At 35.5% G+C, this 10,850-nt stretch overlaps 1 non-coding gene across 1 annotated transcript; it reads right to left on the bottom strand.

Annotated features, from left to right (window-relative positions):
• Positions 1 to 8,262: 8,262 nt before the first annotated feature.
• LOC116276834 (U6 spliceosomal RNA) lies at positions 8,263 to 8,369 on the bottom strand. Its single transcript, XR_004186317.2, has one exon. It is a non-coding gene; the product is annotated as a U6 spliceosomal RNA (small nuclear RNA).
• Between the last annotated feature and the right edge of the window lie 2,481 nt (positions 8,370 to 10,850).

Here is a 10,850-nt window from a genome sequence, read left to right as displayed (position 1 = left end):
CTGGTGTACAACACAATGCTTTATATTTAATATCTTGTAGTAACTTATGGTGAAAAAGCATATGGAAAGCATCTTAAATGAAAGTGACCCTTTGAATCAAAATATCCTATGTTACAAGACAGAAATTTGTCAATTTGACAATTGACAAATTGTCAAAATTTGTCAATTCATATTATATTGATTGGCTCAATTGGGGCTGCTAGTAGAAGGGAAAGAAAGGTAGATGGGACACAGAGACGTAGGAAAAGTAGGAGATTTATGCCTCAGCTGACAATTCCATCTTGGCCTGGTGGCTCAGCAGTGTCCTGTGGATTTAGATTTGAGAGCATTGAATATGGGCTACTGATGGGTCATTGAGGTACACGTGTTGGAATGTCTACTAGGTATTGTAAATTCCTTCTGCAGTTTGACAATATGGTAGGACTGAAGACATACAATTAGAATCCTTCATTTAGGGCTTACAATTTGGTATCTGGTAAGTGACCACGAGGCTCTTGAAGAGTGTATATATTCACAGGTACATGTATTCATCAAGGCCTGTTCGATGACATGACATTAAATTGGAGATCTGATTGACAGGAACAAGGCTGCTGCTTCTGAGTAATGGAGGACGTGTTCTCGATGAAATGCATGGGCACGGTGTGACAGCCCTGTTCTTCTGCCACACAGCAAGCTTCCTGAGCACAAGGGATACTGCGCTGGGTGGTACAGCAAAGGCAGCAAGGATGAAGGATCACCGGGCTGCTTTGTGAAAAGGGAGACATATTCTAATCTGGAATATTTGTCTGTAGTGTACTAAGGGGATAAGGGGTAAGAGGAGTTGACCATAATCAACTTGAATCCAAGCAGCCTTCTGGCACCATATCTGGAGCTCGGTGTTGGACTTTGCTCTTGGAAGCTTATGCAGTCATCCAGCGGTGTTGACAGACAACACAGCTTCAGGGAAGGAAGACTCTCTTATTAATCCCAGATAAAGCCTCCGTCCCTCCCATCAAAGCCACATCATATATTGACAGTCTCCTCCAAAGGGGGTGTCCTCTGGTGGGTGCTTATATGTGACACAAATATCTACACACTGTGCCTATTCCAAGAGACCCATCAGCAGACATGTTCTCAGACAAATTTGCCACCAATATTTCAGGTTTGTTGTTGCCAAATTCTGTTCAAAAGCTTATTCAATTTACACTTACTAATAGGCCATGTCTAATCAAGGATAGAGATCAGAATTAATATTTAGTGAGATCCTTCTTTAACGCAGTCATCGTGTTAGAAGTTTTCTCACACTGCTGTAGTTTATCTTCATAAATACCCAACGGGTACCTGGATTTCCATTTTATGGAAAAGAAAATTTAGGTTCAAGATAATCATATATCTTACTAAGGCTACAGAACCGTTATGAAAATGTATACATTAAGTAGCCACATGTTTTGCGTATTAAGTCTACCTCAATAAAGTTGAAAAAAATGGTAGAACTAGAATTTAAATCAATTTCTGACTCCAAGTCCCATACTTCTAAAATCGATTGTCTTTGAATCAATTGAAATATGGTTCATTGAACATTTTATTGTGTACATATGGACACGTGCTTGTGTTCTTGTCTGCACAGGGCTTGCCTTATATGCATTAGTGACATGTAATTTTTCTGTAAAGGTTATCCTCTTATCATTTTTTGGTTTAAATTTTCTCTTAGGAAATAAAAAATAAATAAATAAATTCTAATTCTTCAAGTATTTCCGGATCCTCATTGGTTAGAAAATAGACGCATAGATCTGATCAGTCATATGATAAGACACAAACTATTTAATATCCAGTCCCTTAGACTCTAAAAACTTTACCCTTAAGTTACGGTTTTCAAAATCGACTCATTTGTTTAGCTTCAGAGCACTTTAAACACTACTTGCTTTTCACTGCCTTCATCTCATCACTTAGTTAAGATTTACACTCTCATGGCTTTGCTATCATTTATTTATTTACCCCAAAACTAAATGTCAGCTTTCTTCACAAACTACAACAGCGAACAATGCATAGTGGCTTCCTCAGGTAGTTTAGAGTCTAAAATAGAAGGGAGGTGAATGAACAAAGAATTACAATAAAGAATTAAAAGTGCAGAGGTGAGGTTAAATACAGGTGGCTAGGACAAAGAATTTAAATGAGAAAAAAAAAACTGAAGTGCCGCCAAACTGTACACGACTGACCTTTGTCATTATTTTCCAATTCACCATTGAATAACCATTGTTTTACTCATTGAACTGAATGTATATACTAATATATGTGTATGTAATGGATAGGATATATCATACTGGTTAAGGAGCAGACAGCTATAAACTGCCTGAGTCTGTGCCCTCAATGAACTTGAACTTCTATACAGAAAGCGTTAGTGGTAACAAAATACTCTGCAGTTTTTTTAAGCTTTTAGTGTATCTACAACAATCAGCCATGGAGAAAACCATATGAACTAACAGTGTGGAAGCTTTCATTCTTTTTGCAAAACACTGATTTTAGATCAGTCCAAAAATGAAATGAACATGTGCTCTTCCAATTTGAAATCATATTGAAATCCCCAGAGAAGAAATGGAAGACTCTTTCATATTATCACTTATTTAACTCTCGGAGCATTTTACTTTTTGGCTATATAGTACTCCATGTAATTCCTGGGAGAAAATAAAGAATCACTGCTGCCTCTAGTCTCCTTCCTATCCCTATCTTTTTTACCTGAAAAACACTGAAGTATCAAGTTAAACAAAACACCTTGGTTCAGCACACACATCCAATGCACACCCATCCAAACATAGCGCACCACCCACAACACACCATTCACATCACACCACGGACACCACATCACCCACAGCACACCATCCATACCACACTGTCCACACCACACCATCCACACCACACCACCCCATCCACATCACACCATACATACCCATACCACATCATCCCATCCACAGTACACCATCCACAGCTTATCCACCAAGCCCTTAACACTTCAGGCTTAAGTTGCCACTCTTCTCACCTTGAATATTTTTTTTTTCTTTGAAATCTAACTAGTTTCAAGTCACCATGTATTTTTTTTTAAAGACATGCTCTTTCATGACCCACACCTGACCCCATATCTCTAATTAACTAACTTTTTCAAATATAGTGATAAAACAGAGGCAGAGTATCTCAAGCTAAAATAATAAAACTTTACTAGTGATTCAGTAACCACCATATCTATAAATGTCACATGAAGGACCAAATCTGTCACAGAAGAAGATACTATTCCCTCTAGCTTCCTCGTAATGACTCTTCTCACCCATCAAAGCAAATTTTTATAAAAAGTAAAGGAAGATTTTCTTTTGCCTATTTCAAGTTGTTTTTCTTTCTTTGCCATTTCATGTTTTGTAACACCAACTAAAGTACACAGGCAACCTGCTCCTTATTCTCTGCCGTTCATCAAAGCTTTTAAGTTCCCTAGATTTTCTAAACCATAATCAGTTTCATATCCTAATTTGGCTCTCCCTAAAAAAGCTTTCTGGCCTTAGCAAAGGAACTCATAATATTTTTGCAGTACCACTCTACAAAGAGAACAAGAGGAAACAGAACCATTTGATATATTACATATATTATATAACACCTTAAGAGCTGTCACACACACACACACACACACACACACCAGTGGTAGAGGTGATGGCTATGTTAATTTGCTTGATTGTGGTGAACTTGTCGCATCATATACGTATATCAAAACATGAACTTGTACACCTTAAATATATATGGTTTTCATTTATTAAGGATAACTGTCAAAAATGAGATTAAAAAAGAAAATTAAAAAAAAATGTGTTAAACTCTTTAAGAATACAGATAAAAAAGATTCCAAAGTTTTATATAATTGAATTTATCACAGTTCTGTTGGAATAGCAGTCATTCTGATTTTTATTAGGCTTTATAAAGATCATAACTCCTCAGTGTTCAGCTGTTAATACCCCTTATAGCCATTGCTCTTTTCTATACAATTTTCCTTCAGCAGAGACTAAACTTCCCCTGTATTTTGCTCCTTTCCCTTCAAGATAATGCATTTGTCATATTTATGATGTAAATTAAATCACCTCCTCATAGAAACTTATTTTACTGCAGTTTGATTTGGTAAAGTAACTAATATTTATGGGTCACATATTAGGTGATGGGCAAATGCTACATCTTGAGGGTACAGATACAAATAAAACCTTAAAGAAACAAAGAAACAGTCACCATAATTTCATATGCTAATTTCAGTGACAGGCTTAAAATGGGATAGGGACAGAGAAAAGACAAGGGATCCTTTCATCATTCTTTCACTAGTGAATGATATTTTAGCAACTTGTTAACGTCTAGTTTGCATATGCCAAAAAAACTGTAACTTATTCACATTTTTATGCCCAACTTTACATAGCTGTGGGTCAACAAATGTTTTTAATAAGGAAGGAAATAAAATATCACTGGAATTACTGAAGGATGTCAGGATGACTTATAAAGGACATTTTCCTAGAGAAGACTTTTCTACAGAATAGAGTTTTAAGCTAAGTGATTTCTCTGGTTCCCTATAATCCTGAGACTCTATGCTTCAATTTTCAGAATTACCTTTCCAAAGTTAATTTATTTTCCTTACACTGAAAATTGTCTAACAACTTTGTTTAGATCGATGGAGCCGGTCCCATCTTCAGCACAGCTGGTCAATGTCTTGGGATTATCAAAAGTACAGAAAAGTCGTTAGAGATTTTGCACTTTTGAGGTTTGTCACTTGTATTTTTGGCCCTGGAAGACCAAAGGGAGGTTGTTCACAGTTACTTCCTCTCACTGAAATGTTCTCCCCTCAAACCCTGCCTGTCAGAAGTCCATCTACCCACAAGATGCAGCTAAGAGTTATGTCTTCCATAAAAAAGATACAGATATTTCAGTCATGTTTTAACTCAGCTTTCTGCGTTATTAGTGCAAAATTTTTAAAATAGACTATTCTTTTAGAGCAGTTTCAGGTTCTCAACAGAACTGAGCAGAAAATACAGAGAGTTCACACATAGCCCTCCCCACCCACAGATATAAACTCCCCTACCCTCATCAGTGTGGCATATTTGGTACAATTGATGAACCAACATGGACACATTAGTATCAACCAAAGTCCATAGTTTACGTTAGCGTTCATTCTTGATGTTGTACTTTCCATGGGTTTTGACAAATGCATAATGACATGTACCCACATGCAGAATAATTTCATTGCCCTAAAAATCCCTTGTGCTCTATCTATTCATTCCTCCCTCCCTCCCTCTCCCCAGACACCTGGAAACCATGATCTTTTGTTTCTTCCATGTCTTTCATGGCTTGATAGATAATTTTTTTCTCTATATATATATTTTTAATATATATTAGAGCAAATTATAGAGGATCTTGTAGACTATTAACAAACAGAACATAAAAGTATTTTATTCAGAATCCTGGATTCCTGTATCTATCTTCTATTACTGTGGAAGCTTCTTCAGTAGAGATCTACTCCTCCTCTCTCTCAGTTATAAATATTATTATTCTTTTGAGTATCAATTATCAATACATGTTTTTAGCACTGGTAAGGGTAAATTATTAGATATATATTATATTTATCATAAATATTTAAATGTATCATAACACAATATAGATATTTGGACACTGTTGTAACTTTTGAGTTTGGCATCATTGCAGAATATTGTGCCATCTCGAAAATACACAATTAATAGTTGCAGCAGAAAAATTGATGGATTACTGTTCTAACTTAGTACAATGATTTTCAAAGTTTATTTTACATTTCAGGTTGGAAAATTCAAAGACAGGGAGTTCAAAACAGTCTTGTTAGTAAAAAATAACAAAACCATATTGATGATTGTCACTCTCAAAGTAGTGTTTTAATTAATATACCTCAAAGTGAGGGCAGCTGTGAACAAAGGACAAAGTGTGACATATAGAGTTTTAACTTTTATTTTTAATTTTAAAATATTTAAGCATTTATAATTTCATATCGGATACTTATTTTTAAAAGGATAGTAGTTCTTTTAGGAATCTTTTGGGATCCCGGAATTGTGCAGTGTGAGTTTACATTCCCTTATTTTGAAAAACTGGACTTGTCAGTAAAAAACTGCTACTTGCAGGCAACTCTGCTGATGAGATATAAATAAACAGTTCCCTCCTTTTCATAAAGAGTTCTCTTGCTATTCATGAGGGATAAGCTATAGAAATTTTTATGAATCACAGAACTGAGAAATGTCATTAGTTAAGTGCATGTTGTATGTGAAGCCTCCCCAAATATAAAAATACAGTACTTACAAGAGCATATTTTGATAATAATAAATGTATAAAGAAGCTCACCAATGCAGTAAATAAGTTGTGAAATACTTCAGAGCCACATAAAATACATAAATCTTAGTAAAACCTTCCCCCTGGGTTTGGAAAGAATAATCAGACAATAGGAGCATCAGCACATTTCTGCCTGAATTATCTGAAAGTATTTGTACTGCCACAAATGTTACATTATAAAGAACTCATTCCACTTAAACCATTCAGTGGCTTCACAGTGACGTTAGATTTGTGCATGATAAGGCAAAACTGATGAAAGCACTAGCATTTTTCCATTGATACCTGTGTTCTGCATGGACAGTTTCTTTCATGACACACAGTTCAAATATATATTGAATTGTTTCTACATTTTTTCATTAATGGATTTCAAATCAAACGACATGTTAGCATTTGCTGCCATATAAACTTCACAATTTTGTCTTTCCCCTAACGTCATTTAATAGGAGCATTTTGTAAACATGCACACTGTGCCATTACTACATTTACCAAGCCTCTAATCAGTGTCCCTGTTAATTTTAGTAATTCTGTCAAGGATAAAAAGAAACACTGCATTTCCTTTGATTGTCCCTAGATGCTATTATATTTATTTGTTTATTAAAGTAGACAAATCTGCATCAGATTTTAAGTAGACGATGGAAAACTGGAGTTCGAGAGACAGAGAAGATGAGTTGAGAGAGCACAGTGAGGACCCCAAGGCCAGCAAATTCCAGGACTGATCGTAATAAATAGTACTTACTGAGAGTATTTAATGTCTCATGTAGTACACAACTGCAAACAGAAATGAATAATATTACAGTATTCCTTTAAAAAATTTCTTTTGTTCAGCTTTGAGATTTTCATAAAATTAAGGTCAGAGGAATGAGGAATAAGTATTAAATTGAAAAGCAAACCACCTTAGTTGTACCCATTTATAATGACATTGAGAATGTCACAACTACTACCTTATAACACATTGTGCAAGTTTGTTTGTTGGCTTGTTTGTTCACTGTCTCACGGTTTGATTGAGAGATAATTGACATACAACTCTGTACATGTTTAAGATACACAACATAATGATTTTTTTTTACCTTTTATTTTTTTATTAATTTTTTAAAACTTTTTTTTATTGCGCTATAGTCATTTTACAATGTTGTGTCAAATTCCAGTGTAGAGCACAACTTTTCATTTATACATAAACATGTATATATTCATTGTCACATTTCTTTTCGCTGTGAGCTACCATAAGATCTTGTATATATTTCCCTGTGCAATACAGTATAATCTTGTTTATCTGTTCCACATTTTGAAAGCGCAGTCTGTCCCTTCCCACCCCGCCTTCTTGGCAACCACAAGTTTGTATTCTATGTCTATGAGTCGGTTTCTGTTTTGTATTTTTTTTTTTTTTTAGATTCCACTTATGAGCGATCTCATATGGTATATTTCTTTCTCTTTCTGGCTTACTTCACTTAGAATGACATTCTCCAGGAACATCCATGTTGCTGCAAATGGGTTTTATGTTGTCAGTTTTTATGGCTGAATAGTATTTCATTGTATAAATTACCACATCTTCTTTATCCAGTCATTGTTGATGGACATTTAGGCTGTCTCCATGTCTTGGCTATTGTAAATAGTGCTGCTATGAATATTGGGGTGCAGGTGTCTTTTTGAAGTTGGAGTCTTTCTAGATAAATGCTCAGGAGTGGGATTCCTGGGTCATATGGTAAGTCTATTCCTAGTCTTTTGAGGAATCTCCATACTGTTTTCCACAGTGACTGCACCAAACTGCATTCCCACCAGCAGTGAAGGAGGGTTCCCTTTTCTCCACAGCCTCTCCAGCATTTGTCATTTGTGGACTTTTGAATGATGGCCATTCTGGCTGGTGTGAGGTGATACGTCATCATAGTTTTGATTTGCATTTCTCTAATAATTAGTGATATTGAGCATTTTAAAAATATGGAACACTTCAGGAATTTGTGTGTCATCCTTGCACAGGGGCCGTGCTAATCTTCTCTGTATCGTTTCAATTTTAGTATATGTGCTGCCAGAGCGAGCACTACAACATAATGATTTGACTTACATACATCATGAAATGATTACCACAAGTTGAGTGAATCTATATTATCCTGTATAGAAACAAAATTAAAGAAATAGAAAAAAATCTGTAATGAGAACTGTTAGGATTTATTCTCTTAACATCTTTCATATATAAACATACAGCAGTGTTAATATTTATCATGTTGTACATTACCTCTTTAGTACTTATTTTTCTTATAACTGGAAGTTTGTACCTTTAAATGTCCACCCCTTTACCCCAGCCTCTGGTAACCGCAAATCTGATCTCTTTCCCTTTGAGCTTCTTTGTTTGTTTATTTATTGTTTTTTGAAATGTAACTGACCTGCAATACAATGTTAGTTCCTCTTACACAACATAATATTTAAAATTTTCTATACATTTCAATATGATCACCACAATAAGTCTAGTTATGATTTGTCACCAAAGATACAATGTAATTATTGACTATCTTCCCATTGTACACTTCATACCCATGACTCATTTATTTTATAACTGGAAGTTTGTATCTCTTCATCTCCTTCACTTATTTCTTCCCCCAACCCCATCTCTCCTGGCAACCACTTATTTGTTCCCTGTTTCTTATTTGTTATGCTTGTTCATATATTTTGCTGTTAAAATTCCACATATGAGTGAAAACGTACAGAATTTATCTTTCTCTATCTGAATATTTCACTTAACATAATATCTTCTAAATCATCCATGTTCTCATAAATGCCAAGATTTTATTCTTTTATTTTAATGGCTGAGTAACTTATATATAATATATGTTATATATTATACATACAAAATCTTCTTTGTCTAATCAACTATTGATGGGTACTTAAGTTCCTTCTGTATCTTGGTAATTATAAATAATGCTGCAATAAGCATAAAGGTGCACATATCTTTTCTAATTAATGTTCTGGTTTTCTTCAGATAAATACGCAGCAGTGGAATTGCTAGGTCATACGGTAGTTCTGTTTTTCCTTTTTTGAGGACTCTGCATACTGTTTTCCATAGAGGCTGCCCCAATTTACATTCCCAGTAACAGTGCACAAGAGTTTCCTTTTCTCCACATCCTCGCCAACACTTGTCATTTGTTGTCTCTTCGGTGATAGCCATTGTGGCAGGTGTAAGGTTATCACATGATCGTAATAAAAATTTTCATCTGGGAAGATGAAGAATGAGAGGCACACTGAAATCACTTTTCCAGAGCAGTGGCAACATCCTACAGGTCAGGCACTGCAGAAACTTCTGCTTTGTTGGGGCATCACCTTAGTGGGACCCTCCCTAATTGGCCTCCTTTTACATTGTTCTGCAGGATTGCTTGATCTTTTATTTTTCCTTCTTTCTGACAAATTTTTCCTTGTTTATTATTTTGCAAAGCTACATCTGAAGTGCATAAAATTACCTATTTGGTAGCATGTGACTTTTATAGCGTTCCTCTTACTTGGCAACTCTGAACACCAAGGGTTGATTTGAAGTAATATAGTCAAGCCATTTTTTTCTGGATTATTTTTTTCCTTTAAGAAAACAATTCCTCTAAAATGTATTAGAATTCTGCTCTTTTTTTTTTGGCAAATGTGGCAGCAAAACTATGCAAAGTTCTCTTGGTGCATAATTCTCAGATCTGCATTATTTTTTAATTTATTTTATCAATCTATTACAGTTAATCCCACTTATTTTTCACTAATTTGGGGTAAACTGAAGGAAAGGATTCAGATATGTCAGTATTAGTTTGAAAGATCTTTCTCTCAAGACTAAGACAATTATCCAATGAAGGAGTCTTACTGGGTCTTTCCAGTCTCAAATCTTTTGACTTATATCTAGACGTGATCTAGGAGTGGTGGCTTTTCCAACCCCATGACTTTCTTTATTTCTATATTTCCTCTATTAGCGTCTATATTTGAAGACCAGTCAATTCTTGCTTGATCTCATATCTTACAGTACTTTGCTAAAAGCTGCCAATCATAGCCGATACACACTTGGTCTTAACTCCATTTCTGTGAAGTTAGGCTAGGCAAGCACATAGTCTATTTTGAAAATTTTCAACAATTAAATGGCAATAGTTTTCTTGAACATTTTGCCAGATCTTCAGCTGTAAGATTTACAATATCTATTTTCTTACCACCTGTCATCCAACCACTAAGCCAATGACACACATTTTAGGTGCCTGTGAAGGGAGCAAGCCATTTCCAGTTACCAGCTTTGTTGCCAAAAAATCAGCCTTTGCACCCCAAAAAGTGAATTCAAACTCAGTGTCAGAGTTTGGGGAGTAAAGAAGAGAGCCAGTTTATTGCTTTGCCCACCACAGGGGAGTCACAGCAGGCTCATGCCTTGGAAACTGTGAATCCCTATTGGGATTGGGGCTTGGTGATCGTACAGGCAAATGGGACGGAGCATATCAGTGATAATGAACAGTAGAGTCTTTTATAAAAGTTTATCGTGTGTCATGGGAACTTCTGGTCGCTCCCCGCAGCCT

The sequence above is a fragment of the Vicugna pacos genome, chromosome 2 (assembly GCF_048564905.1).
Source record: "Vicugna pacos chromosome 2, VicPac4, whole genome shotgun sequence".
Taxonomy (NCBI): domain Eukaryota; kingdom Metazoa; phylum Chordata; class Mammalia; order Artiodactyla; family Camelidae; genus Vicugna; species Vicugna pacos.
This window is presented reverse-complemented; position numbering and strand designations above follow the sequence as displayed.